The sequence below is a fragment of the Schistocerca serialis genome, chromosome 5, assembly GCF_023864345.2.
Source record: "Schistocerca serialis cubense isolate TAMUIC-IGC-003099 chromosome 5, iqSchSeri2.2, whole genome shotgun sequence".
NCBI classification, from domain to species: Eukaryota; Metazoa; Arthropoda; class Insecta; order Orthoptera; family Acrididae; genus Schistocerca; species Schistocerca serialis.
The window spans coordinates 536,179,939-536,194,044 of record NC_064642.1 but is presented as its reverse complement, the minus strand read 5'-3'; the positions used below and the strand labels follow the sequence as shown (position 1 = coordinate 536,194,044).

Below are 14,106 nucleotides of genomic sequence, written 5' to 3'. Positions count from 1 at the left end.
GCTGCTTTTCTTTGGATCTTCTCTATTTCGTCTATCAGTTCTATCTCGTACGGATCCCAAACCGACAAGCAATATTCAAATATTGACCAGAAGAGTGTTTTGTAGGCTACTTCCTTCGCTGATGGATTGCATTTCCTTAGGAGTCTTCCAATGAATCTCGATCTTACCCGCTGTTAACTTATGCGCTCGTTCCAGTTCAAATCACTCTGTACACATACTCTTAGATATTTTATGGAAGTAACTGTTACCAGTGACTGTTCAGCAATCTAGTAATCGTACAATAAAGGGTTCCCCTCTCTATGGACTCGCAACCCGTTAACAATTGTTTATGTCGAGGTAGAAGACAAGAGCGCAACAGTTCCAGTAGGTCCATGCTTGGTAAAGCACTGCGATGTTCGAACCAACCCTCGGATTGACGTCATCTTTACCTTAACCTAGTCACAAGTTTTCCTCAAAAGTGTTGTTAGTATCTGGTTAAAACTTATTCTTTGGTTTCATCGCTGAGTAGTAATGGTGTGAAACAGCAGAGGTTTCCTACATTACGATATGGACAGAAAGAGCGATGCACGTACTCCGTCTTCAAGCCATGAGTGGCCTACCGGGACCATCCGACGGCCGTGTCATCCGTGCTCGCCCTGTCGTTATGATGGTATTCTTGACCGTAGCCGCTACTAATGGGTCGAGTAGCTCCTCAATTGCCATCACAAGGCTGAGTGCACCCCGAAAAATGGCAACAGCCCATGGCGACCTGGATGGTCACCCATCCAAGTGCCGACCACGCCCGACAGCGCTTAACTTCGGTGATCTCACGGGAACCGGTGTATCCACTGCGGCAAGACAGTTGCCAGAAAGAGCGATGCAACAGAATTAATTCTTTTACAATTGCCTACGTGTATACCTGAAGGATTAATCATTGTGTCAATGACACTTGAATTTTAAAGCCGCTCCGACTGTCTCGTACGCAGAGAGGACCTGAAATGCAAGTACGCCAGCTCTTACAACTTCCTGAATTTCTATGGATAGGAGTTCGTTTGAGAGTCTGTATAGTCGTGCTCAGTGTGGCGTACATCTCCAGGCGTCCTACGTTTGTTGGACAGGCCCATATATGAGAACGTAGGATAAAAACTCACTCTCAGGAGACACCACACAAACAATGTGTAACATGACTTATAGCCATGATAATGGCCGCAATTCGGAGCGTCTCCTCAAGTTTCACGAGATATGCCATATCCAGCTGAAGCATCTCTTTGGCGAATGGACTCCGTAGATCTACGAAATTGGAGGGGTGCTGATTGCTACGCTTCTCCCCGTGTTACAAATAGCCCGATACATACGTCAAGATTTAGAAGAAAGGGAAGGACTTGGTCACCGACAGTGCTGATATAAACATCCTGGTTCATGTTCATGGTAAGCTGCATGACTGGGCACAACGCATGGTGCAAAAAATACTTCCAAAACGACACAGAATCATCTCCAGCGTGAACATCACCCTCGACACACTGTGAATTAAACGCTTCATTGGGCGTATGTGCACGGCTTGCCATTATGTCCTCTACTGAGGTAAGCTGGCCCACAACTGCTGTGACTGGTCGTTGATGCCCTGGAAACTGGCACTGGGATGGAGCTGATGTTCGACCTGGTTCCAACCATGTTCTACTGGGGACGGATCTGTTGGGTGGTTGGTTGATTTATGATAGGGGACCAAACAGCGAGGTCATCGGTCCCATCGGATTAGGGAAGGATGGGGAAAGAAATCGCCCATGGCCTTTCCAAGGGATCATCCCGGCATTTGCCTGAAGCGATTTAGGAAAATCGCGGAAAACCTATATCAGTACGTCCGGACGCCGGTTTCAACCTTCGTTTTCCCGAATGCGAGTCCAGTGTGCCAACGACTGCGCCACCTCGCTCGGAGGACATATCTGTGAATCCTGTTGGACACAGAACTGCCTCAACATCATGTAGACAGCTCATGGATACAAGTGCCGTGTGTGGGCGAGCATTGTCCTGTTGGAAAATTGCACCAATATACTGTCACCTGAGAAGTAATACATGATGACTTATGGTGTCCGTGAAGTACTGTTGTGGCGTCATAATTCTTTAAATCACTACCAGATGAGATCTGAAAACATACTCGATGGCAACACACGCCATGAAGGATGGACTAACACCACTGCACTTCTTTAAAATGTTGAAAGAATGATACCTTACAACAGGTCGCCACCATAATCGCCGACGATGATCACCCGGGATAGTGCAGAAAAGCGATTTAATGCGACAACGTTATCAGCAGTCCAAGCTTCCCAGACACGGGCCACTCCAAACGCAGCCGTCTGTGTTGTGGTGATAACGGGAGCCCACGCATGGAACGGTAATTCCCTAGTCAGACTACAGCTAATCTCCGACCAATAATGAGGATGACACAGAATGTTGTCCAGATCACTTCATTCATTCTGGAATGGCAGATACAGATGTGTAGGTGCTGTGATGTGCTTTGCGCACGATATGCTGATTCTCCGTTACGGTGGTCAAACATAGCCGACGGGAACCTTGACGAAAAATATGCCTGCCCTGATGATTCTATGTAGTCCAACCTCGGGACACAGTCCCATCTGAGTGCCCCATAGATATGGATTTTCCACAATTCGACCAGTCGGCCAAATGGAGACCCACACTGAGACACTCTTGTCAGGTACTGATAGGCTATTTCACAAGAGTGTACGATGTCTCCCTGTCCTTCACAGCGACCACTCAACATCTTAAGCTCCTCGCGCCACTTACATACCCCACCAGACATGGTAGCAACACTAAACACGGACAATGCTAATACACGCTGGTGGACGTTCTGCTTGTCACAGGGAATTGAAACCCTAATAATTTACACATCGGCCGATGGTGTGTACACGTACGAAGTTACCAAGACATCCGACCATTTCTTCTTGGTGTTTCACTTTTTTTGTCGAGCAGTGTAGAAACAGCATTCCTCACATTTATATACTTGCATAGCCAAATCTGGTTCACAGTCGCAATGCCTAGTGAAACTTTAATAATCTCCAGTGCATATATCGATTTTGTACTGTGTAAATTGCGATACTGTGAAAGCTTCGAGAATTTCTTGCTATTACAGCTCTTAAGTGAATTGTGTGACACATGTTTGTCCCAAGTTTAGGGAAGAATGCTTTTCAAATGCTACAGTTGCCTGATTATAGTTTCTTGGACATTACGCTAAAGCGCTTTACTAAGCCCAAGTTACTATTCTTTAAATAAAAATTCGTCCAAGCTATAGGAAAAGTTGTCTGGGAGAAAGAACTTTAGGTTAGATTTAAAACTTATCTTCCTAAACAAACACTGTTTTTTTTTGCCCTGTTTCATAATTTTATTATTAATATCACTGCGCAACCTAGGTTTCGGGTTATAATCTCATTTTCAAGTACATTATGATGATAATACACAGATGAACATAATGACAAGGCAAGACAAAATCTCAACCTCTTAAGGTATCGATCCACAGCTTAATGTACAATTACGTGAATGACCATTTCTAACAAATTACGTACATTACTACACAATTCAGCAATTACAGTACAATGAAAAGACGAAAGTTATGTCTCAGCTGAGCACTTTTTAACTAAGATGGACTGGGGCCCAAAGTTTTGCTTCTATCTTGAGGTTATGATATCATCTCAAAGCGATGAATAATTTAATTGGGTTTGCTCATTTAATAATAGGTGCGGGGATATACACATCTCTCTTTTAATTTCTAAAATTTGTAATTGGTTGAGAGTGGCCTCCTTTGCCTCTTATCATTCTATTTGTCAGACATTTTATGTTATTGGGCAAACAATAACAAAATTTTGTTGCTGCATATTGAACTCCTTTCTGAGCCACTGAGATCTTCAGTAGCGGAAAATAAAGATAACTTTTTCGTCTAGTGTTGAAAGTACGGAAACCACTTCCCTTCTCAGATTGTGATTGGTTATTTACGACAAATTTCTTTAGCGAACGTATGTATTGAGAGGTTCAGCTAAAACGCTTAATTCCTTGAAGAGGTACCTACATAATGACCGCGGGTGACCACCACATATTATTCTTACTGCTCTCTTTTATGCAACCAATATTTTCATTTGCGTCATGAGTTGCGACAGAAAATTGTAAGACATTATTGAGTGGAAATATGCAAAATATGTCAGAAGATTGATTGCCTGATTTGCGAGATTAGCAGTTATATGAAGAGTTTGTTTGATCAGCTCAGTAATATGCCGCTTCCAGTTCTGGTTTTTATCAGTATGTAAACCCATAAATTTGGAGCATTCTACCCCGCTTACTGACTCCTGTTCATGTGCTACATCAGTTGTTGGTAGGACTATTTGTTGTAAAGAACTGCATATAGTGTGTTTTCTCAGCATTCAGGCGAAGTCCATTTCCGGAGATGCCCTTAATAATTCTTTGAGAAACGTCATTAGCAATCTCTTTTGTTGGTTTCTCTTAATGAATTACAACACTAGCATCGTCTGCAAAAAATACGAATTGTGCTTGATGAATATTATGTTGAAGGTCATTGATATACATATGGAATACGAGCGGGCCCAAAATTGTACATTGTGAGAATCCCTTTGTGATTTCTCCAGAGTCACCGTCCACCGTCCAGTCTTTGTTTGGATACATGTCAGTGCTCTCCACAATGCACTGTAATGTATTCAAGCAACACGTAACGACTGGACGGCCAAAGCACCCACACTTTTTGCAACGATATGGGACATGCACACGATCAATATACATTGACGATACTAGTTTCTTGAAGCTGCAGTACATTGAAGGGATCTCACAGCACCAGTAACATCGCCAATATCCTCAGTTAACAGCGGTATTTTACAAGGTTAAGATGTCGAAAATCCAAAACATAGCATGTACCGCAATTATGCTGGGTATACCTAGCAAGAAATGACAAAAAACAATGAAAAATAGTAAATGGTTCCGTGAGTGGCTGAAAATAAGTTAACACGTGTCGCATGTTAAAGAGCCACGAACTCCCAAACAATTCACAAGCTGTTTCGGATCAGTCCTCCATCGAACGACATATTGTTAATGCTCATTCTACATAAACTACGGAATCAACACACGTTAATGAGAGGGGCAGTCGCAGAGGACGAGACACTTGGAACATTTTTGAAATTTCTGGTTGCAGGCGGATCTTCGACTGCTTGAAGTTTAGTGCTGTAACAGCAACTATCACAATTAGCAAAATTTTAATGGAAACCTGTGAAGCAAATATCTGCGTTTCAAGGGTATATTGAGACAATTAAGGCAAATTTTGACGTTTGTGATAATTTGAAGAGGCTGACATTTTTTATTGCTGGCCTCTAACTGGACATTACATATATGAAGGCCATTCCTGTCGAACTAGAAGTGTTTTTCCACACTGCAGTGTAATTCAAGAAGGTAATACTATTTTTCAATAATGAAAAGCTACGTCATAGTGAGTTCTTCATTCACCGTCCCAAAGTGGACATACAACTTCTAGAATATTTTCACTCTGCAGCGGAGTGTGCGCTGATATGAAACTTCCTGGTAAATTAAAACTGTGTGCCGGACCGAGACTCGAACTCGGAACCTTTGCCTTTCGCGGGCAAGTGCTCTACCATCTGAGCTACCCAAGCACTTGCTCGCGAAAGGCAAAGGTCTCGAGTTCGAGTCTCGGTCCGGCACACAGTTTTAATCTGCCAGGTAGATACAACTGCTACCTTGCGAAAGCCTATTAAAATTGCTTTGCGTAAAAAGACTACTTGAAAAACTGGATCTGAGGTATGCTATTAATGACGAACTGAAAACATAAATTGTCTACACTGACGCCGTGTGGTTGGTCATGGAGCCTTGTCAACATCTGACTTGGTGAAAACAGTCAAACTGTCAATAGTCGACAGTACGTATTGTCAATTCTGAGAATACTTTTGAACTCATCGATATTGCTCGTCAATATTTCTAGTTTTGGAAATGCCTCAGTAGTGGCTTTCAGACGGTTAGTATACTGGCGCACTGAAAATATTAAGGGCCAGTTATAGTCACCCGCAACGATTCTCCAATGCCATCTGTGTTGTAATCTCGAAGCAAGCGGCGCCATCTTGATTTTACGTGACTTACTACCGCCAACTATTTCTACCACGTAACAGGTTAAAATGGCTCTGAGCACTAAGGGACTTAATAGAAAAGCAACTGAAATCACTCAACAGAGGAAAAGTCCACTGGACCTTACGGGATACCCATTCGAATTTACTCAGAGTACGCGAAAGAACTTGCCCCCCTTCTAACAGCTGTGTACCGCAAGTCTCTAGAGGAACGGAAGGTTCCAAATGATTGGAAAAAAGCACAGGTAGTTCCCGTTTTCAAGAAGGGTCGTCGGGCAGATGCGCAAAACTATAGGCCTATATCTCTGATATCGATCTGTTGTAGAATTTTAGGACATGTTTTCTGGAAACCCAGAATCTACTCTGTAGGAATCAACATGGATTTCGAAAACAGCGATCGTGTGGGATCCAACTCGCTTTATTTGTTCATGAGACCGAGAAAATATTAGATACAGGCTCCCAGGTAGATGCCATTTTCCTTGACTTCCGGAAGGCGTTCGATACCGCTCCTGATAAACAAAGTAAGAGCCTACGGAGTGTGGCTGGATTGAAGAGCTTTTAGCAAACAGAACACAGAACGTTGTTCGCAATGGAGAGACGTCTACAGACGTTTAAGTAACCTCTGGTGTGCCACAGGGGAGTGTTATGGGACCATTGCTTTTCACAATATATATAAATGACCTAGTAGATAATGTCGGAAGTTCCATGCGGCTTTTATCGGATGCTGCTGTAGTATACAGAGAAGTTGCAGCATTAGAAAACAACAGCGAAACGCAGGAAAATCTGCAGCGGATAGGCACTTGGTGCAGGGAATGGCAACTGATCCTTAACATAGACAAATGTAATATATTGCGAATACATAGAAAGAAGGATCCTTTATTGTATGATTATATGATAGCGGAACAAACACTGGAAGCAGTTACTTCTGTAAAATATCTGGGAGTATGCGTACGGAACGATTTGAAGTGGAATGATGATATAAAATTAATTGTTGGTAAGGCGGGTGCCAGGTTGAGATTCATTGGGAGAGTCCTTAGAAAATGTAGTCCGTCAACAAAGGAGGTGGCTTACAAAACACTCGTTCGACCTATATTTGAGTATTGCTCATCAGTGTGCGATCCGTACCATGTTGGGTTGACAGAGGAAGAGAACCAAATAAGAGCGGCGCGTTTCGTCACAGGGCTATTTGGTAAGGGTGATAGCGTTACGGTGATGTTTAGAAAACTCAAGTGGCAGACTCTGCAAGAGAGGCGCTCTGCATCGCGGTGTAGCTTGCTGTCCAGGTTTCGAGAGGGTGCTCTTCTGGACGAGGTATCGAATATATTGCTTCCCCCTACTTATACCTCCCGAGGAGATCACGAATGTAAAAATAGAAAGATTCGAGCGCGCACGGAGGCTTTCCGGCAGTCGTTCTTCCCGCGAACCATACGCGACTGGAACAGGAAACGGAGGTAATGACAGTTGCTCGTAAAGTGCCCTCCGCCACACACCGTTGGGTGGCTTGCGGAGTATAAATGTAGATGTAGATGTAGTTAACTTCTGAGGCCATCAGTCCCCTAGAACTTTATTCTTCAATATATATGATACATAACAACCCACCACCTTAAACAATTAGTGGGTCCCAATTGATACAATTCAAGTGTTAATACTACAGCTTACTCTATGTTAGTTATTTTACTCACACTATGGACACTACTGTTATGTCTTGATTATGGTGTTCTATTTCTACCTATGCTAATCTACTTCTACCTGCAGCGTTACAGACGTGCCAGCGTTGTATAAACCTACGACGTTGGCCATGTTCACCGAGCTAATCCCGGTGAACGTGCCCCTGGCACCGGGCTGGCCGGAGTTGTTGATCGCTGCAGTACTATCTAGTGTTGCTATCCTAGCTTATCCTACATCTAACCTAACTTAACCTAATGTCAAAATCGGTGAGTGTCTGGATCGGTAATAGGGCGCACCCTCCCCCTAATCCCAGACGTGGCGGATTCCAGCCGTGAGGCGGTTGGCCAAGTCCACGCCTCGGCGGAACGGGACAAGTGCACGGAGTCAGATCGGTTGCAATGAAGTCTTAATCGTTGTTGCTAAGAAATTCCTTTATCACTTTAAGTGAGATCTCGTTTGCTAGTTTGTTTAGGATTGAAAAATGGTCCTCATGCCTGAGCAGGTGGTACGTGTCGTGGTCGGGTAACTGGTGGCGTAATTGCGCTGGTACGTCGTCGAAGAGGTGGCACTCATACACCACGTGTTCTGGGGTGCTTAGTGTCACACGCTGGTGTAGCCCGTTTCCCGATCCGGCATAGGTATCCCGGTTAGGGTCCATGACCTGTGAGAAAGTGCAGCAGTCCTCGTGAAGGTGTTCAAAAAAATGGTTCAAATGGCTCTGAGCACTATGGGACTTAACATCTATGGTCATCAGTCCCCTAGAACTTAGAACTACTAAAAGCTAACTAACCTAACGACATCACACAACACCTAGCCATCACGATGCAGAGAAAATCCCTGACCCCGCCGGGAATCGAACCCGGGAACCCGGGCGTGGTAAGCGAGAACGCTACCGCACGACCACGAGATGCGGGCTCGTGAAGGTGTGAAGTAGTTTAGTTGCAGTCTCTCCCTGATATTGGGCAGTAGTTCGTATGTTCTGCGACCAGTTTCTTCATTATCCCACTGTTCTTGCCAGAGTTCTTGCCCCCTTCGTTTGATTTCCATTTTGTTTCCCACGTGAATCCCTATTATATCAATTATCTTAACCCTGTTTCCCTTTTTAACCCAGTACCACGTCGCTTGCTCTGTGATATTTACATCGAGTGGACAGAGCCCCATTAATACTGTTAGCTCTCCCCCTGGGGATGTTCTATATGCCCCTACTCATCTGAGAAGCAGGTTTCGCTGCACTCTTCTCACAGCCATGGCAGGCATGACCCTCGTGAGTCTGTGGGCCCAGACTCCTGACCCGTATCCTACGATTGATGTCAGAATGCTGTTATAATTTGATTAGTTCTGGTGGCAGGTGGAATCGTTTATGTCCAATCGCTATTAGATTGTTGAGTGTTTCTAATGACCTCTGTGTAACTTAGTACTAATTAAACCTAACTAACCTAAGGACATCACACACATCCATGCTCGAGGCAGGATTCGAACCTGCGACTGTAGCGGTCGCGCGGTTCCTACTGTAGCGCCTAGGACCGCTCGGCCACCCCTGCCCGCACGTAACAAGTGCTATATGCTCTTTTCGTGAGACTTCTGTTGTAATACAGTGGACATGAAGTCCATTTCTCATGTTTCAGCAGTCAGACGCTGTAATACGACCAGAGACTCTCCCGTGAGCCGTGAACCCGCAAGCAGCGACGGTGCAACCCAGGCTGCGCCTCCGCAGGTCCGGGCAGCGCCGGCCGGACGCCATCAACGCTGCTCCGGTGAACGCCACCGGCGCAGCCCGCCAGAGGTCAGTGTCACGGGCGCATGCGCAGACGCGGCCGTATGCGCAGCTGGCTTATTGCCCTTTAATGGATTAACGGGGCCGCGGGCTGCCCGTCTCGCTCTCAGCCAACCAAATGAAAAGGCGTGGGCTACTAATGGCACAAAAGGAAGACTCGGCTTCTCGAAAATTCTCGGGGCCTCTAACTCGCACTCCTGTACGCTGAAATGCAGCAAGCTTCCCAAGACGCTGAGTTCACCAGCCTTTGCAATTACCTGTTATTCGGTGGCCTCGGAGGAGCGGAAGCCATTAAGTCTACTTGCGCAGCTTATTTTGCTGTTTAGCGTCTGCTTGGGCAATCTTCTCACGAAGGAGAAAAGAGCGGTCGCGAATCCGAAGCATACCGTATTGTAATGCCCGTGCGAAAAGTTTCTTCCTTTAGTACGATTTAATGTTATTTTTGCGCTTCAGTTTATGTATTGCCATCCTCAGTGAAACTGAGGAAGAACTCCAGAACCTAATGAATGAATTGAAGTATAATGAGAACACACTATGGATCGAGAAAAAAACTGAAATAAAAGGTAATGATGAGTAGCAGAAATGAGACAAGCGATAAACCTAACATCGCAATTTGAGGACCACTGATTAGACGAAGTCCGGGAATTCAGCTACCTTCGAAGCCAAATACACATGACGGACGGTGTAAGGACGACATAACAAGCAGACCAGCACAGACAAAGAGGGCATTCCTAACAAAAAGAAGTATACTGCTACCAAATGTCCGCTTTAATTTGAGGAAGAAGTTTGTGAGAATGTACACATGTACGCATGGAGGTCTACCATGGACTGTTGAAAGGCAGGAGAAGAAAAGAATCGAAACGTTTGAGAGTGCTACGGACGGATGTTGAAAATTAGATGAATCAATAAGGTAAGATGTTAGGAAGTTCTTTGCAGATTCGGCGACGAGAGGAACACGCCGAAAACATTGACAAGAAGAAGTGACAGGATAATAGAATATGCGTTAAGGCATCAAGGGAATAACGTCTGTGGTACTGAGGGAGCTCCGGAAGGTAAAAAGTATAGAGGAAGACAGAGAATGTAATATACCCAAGAAATTTCTGAGGGCGTTGGGTGCAAGTGCTGGTCTGCGAGGAAGAGGTTGCCACAGGGAGGAATGCATGGCCGGCCGCATAAAATCCCTCAGAAAACCCATGACTAAAAACGAGAAAGACCAGAACATTGTTACGTAATCGAATGCCTCATTTAGGTAACACACCATCTTTTATTGTGAAGTGAAGACAAAGGCAGTGTGTTCAGCTGAATCTGAGGTCGGTACTGATCTAGTCAGCTTTAAAATTACCCGTTAACGCAATATCGAAATTTATCTGGAAAAGAAGACATTTGTTATATGAGGCGGAGATGGAAGCTGCCAGAAAATATTCGTGATAATTCCGAGACGTACGCCATTTTGAGATAAGTTAACGTAAAAGTTGACACAGTCCGTACTTATATTCAAAAATACATTGGCGGCAATTAATCCATTAATGACTTTGGTGAAGCTGTTTAGCTTCTATTAGTGTGATGTGGCTGTTTTCCAATTCCAAAGCTGAGTGGTCAGCTCGAAGCTTTGGAAATTTGCCAATGGCGGCAAAAGTGATATGCTGGTACCAGGCCTCTTCATATCGCCTCCAGTGGACATGATCAGCAGAGGGTGACACGGCGGTCGGTTGGCATCGCGCACCCCTCATTGATGCGGGTAGAGGGTTCGCTTCTGGGAGGGAGGGATTCACACTGCTGATATATGCGCAATTAATTCTCGTGTTTACAACGTACATGGTATCTGCGAATCGTGCGGGTGAACCTAAACTGACCGTCAGTATTGTCAGTGCGTCGATATACTGACCGTCTGGAGGCATGTACGTATTCTCAGTGCCTACTGAGCTTGTGTGGTCCACTGTCAATAGGTTTACTGTGCTTGCTAGCTCAGATGTTGACAGAGTGTCATGACCAACCACACGCTGTTAGTATGAACAATTTATATTTTCAGTTCGTCAAGCATATCATACCTCACATTCAATTTTTCAAACACGAAACAGTTTTAATAGGCCTACATAAAGTAGTAATCGTACGACCGCTTTTGGATGGTCAACGGAGATTTCATTGTGGCATCGCATTCTTTACTGGAAAATGGTGTTACCTTGCTGAATTATACTTCAGTGTGGAAAAATCTTTCTACTTCGGAAAGTACATCCACTATATATGCAAAGATGTTAGACGTCTGCAAAACACGTCAGCCTCATCAAATTATCACAGAATGTAAAAAAAAATTACGTTAATTGTCTGAATATATCCTTCCAGGGCAGATATAACTGCTTCACAGGTTTCCATAACCATTTTGCTATCTGTGATATCTGATATGACGGCACTGAACTTCAAGCATTCGAATGATCTACCTGCAGCTAGAGTTTTCAAAGCTATTACTAATCTCTCGTCCACTGCGACTGCTTCTCCACTGCGACTGCTTCTCTCATTAACGTATCTTCATCCCTATTTAATGTAGAATGAACATTAACAATTTGTCGTTCATTGGGGGTCTGATCCGTAAATAATTTGTGAAATATTTGAGTGTGTTCTTCTGCACTCAGACAGTAAATTAATACGTGAGAGATACGTATTTATTTTCAGCCTTTCTCATAAGCGTTTCCTCTTCGTTGTTTTGTTTTATTTCTTGCCAGTTATAGCCATACAATTGCGGCACATGCTATCTTTTGGTGGTTCGACATCTTAACTTTTGTAAAATCGCGTTGTCAAACTGACGATATCGACAATATTATTGATGCTGTGAAGATTGCTTCAATGTACTGAACCTGTGACAAACTAATATTATTAATAAATACGGATCGTGTGCAGATCGTTCACTATTATGAAACAAGTGTGTACTTCGGTATATTTTATTCCTTCTGAAGCTTTTTAATCAAAGGTGTTTTTTATTCATCTCTATCATTTTCCTTCTGTTGCAAAGTACTAATTTTCGGTGCAGCACCACTTTATTGATGTGTTAATGGTAACATCTTTAATGAATATTTTCTAACTTTATTTCGTAATTCATCCAGTGCGGTTGATTGAATCATATAAGAATGTTATTTTACATAATTAACTCAGTTATTTTATTAACATAAAAGAATGAACTTCACATATTACAAATCAAATGACCTTACATTTAAGGAATCACAGCAATGTACCTTTAAAAATACAATGCGAGGATCACTTCATCAGGTCAGTCAATTTCTCAGTCCACTGACGGCAAGTGTAGTTCCTTGTCCAAAATGCTACATGCTTATTACATGCAAAATCTTAGTTGCTATTCTCTCGAGACAACAAGGGTAGCCCTTCTGAAGTTCTCTTGGCGTTTTTTCATAAGGGCAGCACTATTCGTAATCCGAATCATCAAATTGTATCTTGTATTTACTTTTTATTTGTAGGCTTCACCTTTCAACTATACCCACAAGCAAAAATCTAAAGCGGTAAGGTCCGTGAGAATTTCTGCTAATCTTTCTACCAGAGAATGTTAAGGTTTAGATATTGTGTCACCTGATGTCTAGCTTCCCCACCATACTGGAAGAATATGTCCTCGTAGCCAAAGGAGCCTCTTCCAGAAATGGTGGAAACTCATTTCCAAAAAAGCTTACATAACGGGACGCGTTAAGGTAATACAAAAGGCCCATTCAACTGGTCGTCTATCATATCACACCACACATTTACAGGTAAGCGTACTTGAAAATGTGTCTCCGCAAAGCCATGCGGGTTTCCTTGGACCTCTGATGAGAGTTACGAATGTTGTTGATATCGTCACAAGAATGTTGCTTCACCAGTACACAGTGTTAATGGGATTACTCAGCGATCTGCAATTAACTAACGACAGAATTCCAATCGTCTACCTTCACCTGCATCTTTAAGATACTGAATCCACTGTAAATGAGAGGGATACAGGCCTTGTATACGTGATATCCGTGATATTCTTACAATGCGCAACAAAATTAAATGATCACTTTTTATAAACTCCTTAAATGCCCCCTCTGCTATGCATAAGTTTGAAATTCGGCTCAAAAGTGCGTAAAACCTGTGAAGTCACCCACCGGCTAACCGATGCCTGAAACAGCAAGGTGTCGACATTTGCGAAGAAAAGGCCACAGCTTTGAAGTTAATGTGAGCTGTCAGGTGGGTTAATGATGTTACTTACATTGGCAACAAACTTCATCATATTTCTGCCCAACGAAACTGTGGACGTGTCACATGATGGGTAGGCCCTGACATCCTCTCCTGCCCTCATTTCAGCGGTGTTACATTTCAGTGGTGTTGCAACCCTGTAGAGTCCTTAGGGTTTAGTTGAGACGCACAACGCATATTTGTCAAGAACGTCGTCCTGTTGTTCGTCGCACAGGGAACTGTCGTTTTCGTATGCGAGATGTGTGGGAATCAACTCGGCAAGGAATGGGTGGTATCATTGACGTCCATCATGCCACCTCCTTAGGCCCTTTCGTGTCGATTCTGAATGGCCGAGTG

At 43.7% G+C, this 14,106-nt stretch overlaps 1 protein-coding gene and 1 pseudogene across 1 annotated transcript in view; both read right to left on the bottom strand.

Moving 5' to 3' along the window:
• Positions 1–14,106, bottom strand: part of LOC126482064 (protein limb expression 1 homolog) — a 314,505-nt gene that overhangs the window by 26,600 nt on the left and 273,799 nt on the right. The window lies entirely within an intron of this gene.
• LOC126482863 (5S ribosomal RNA) lies at positions 729–846 on the bottom strand (annotated as a pseudogene).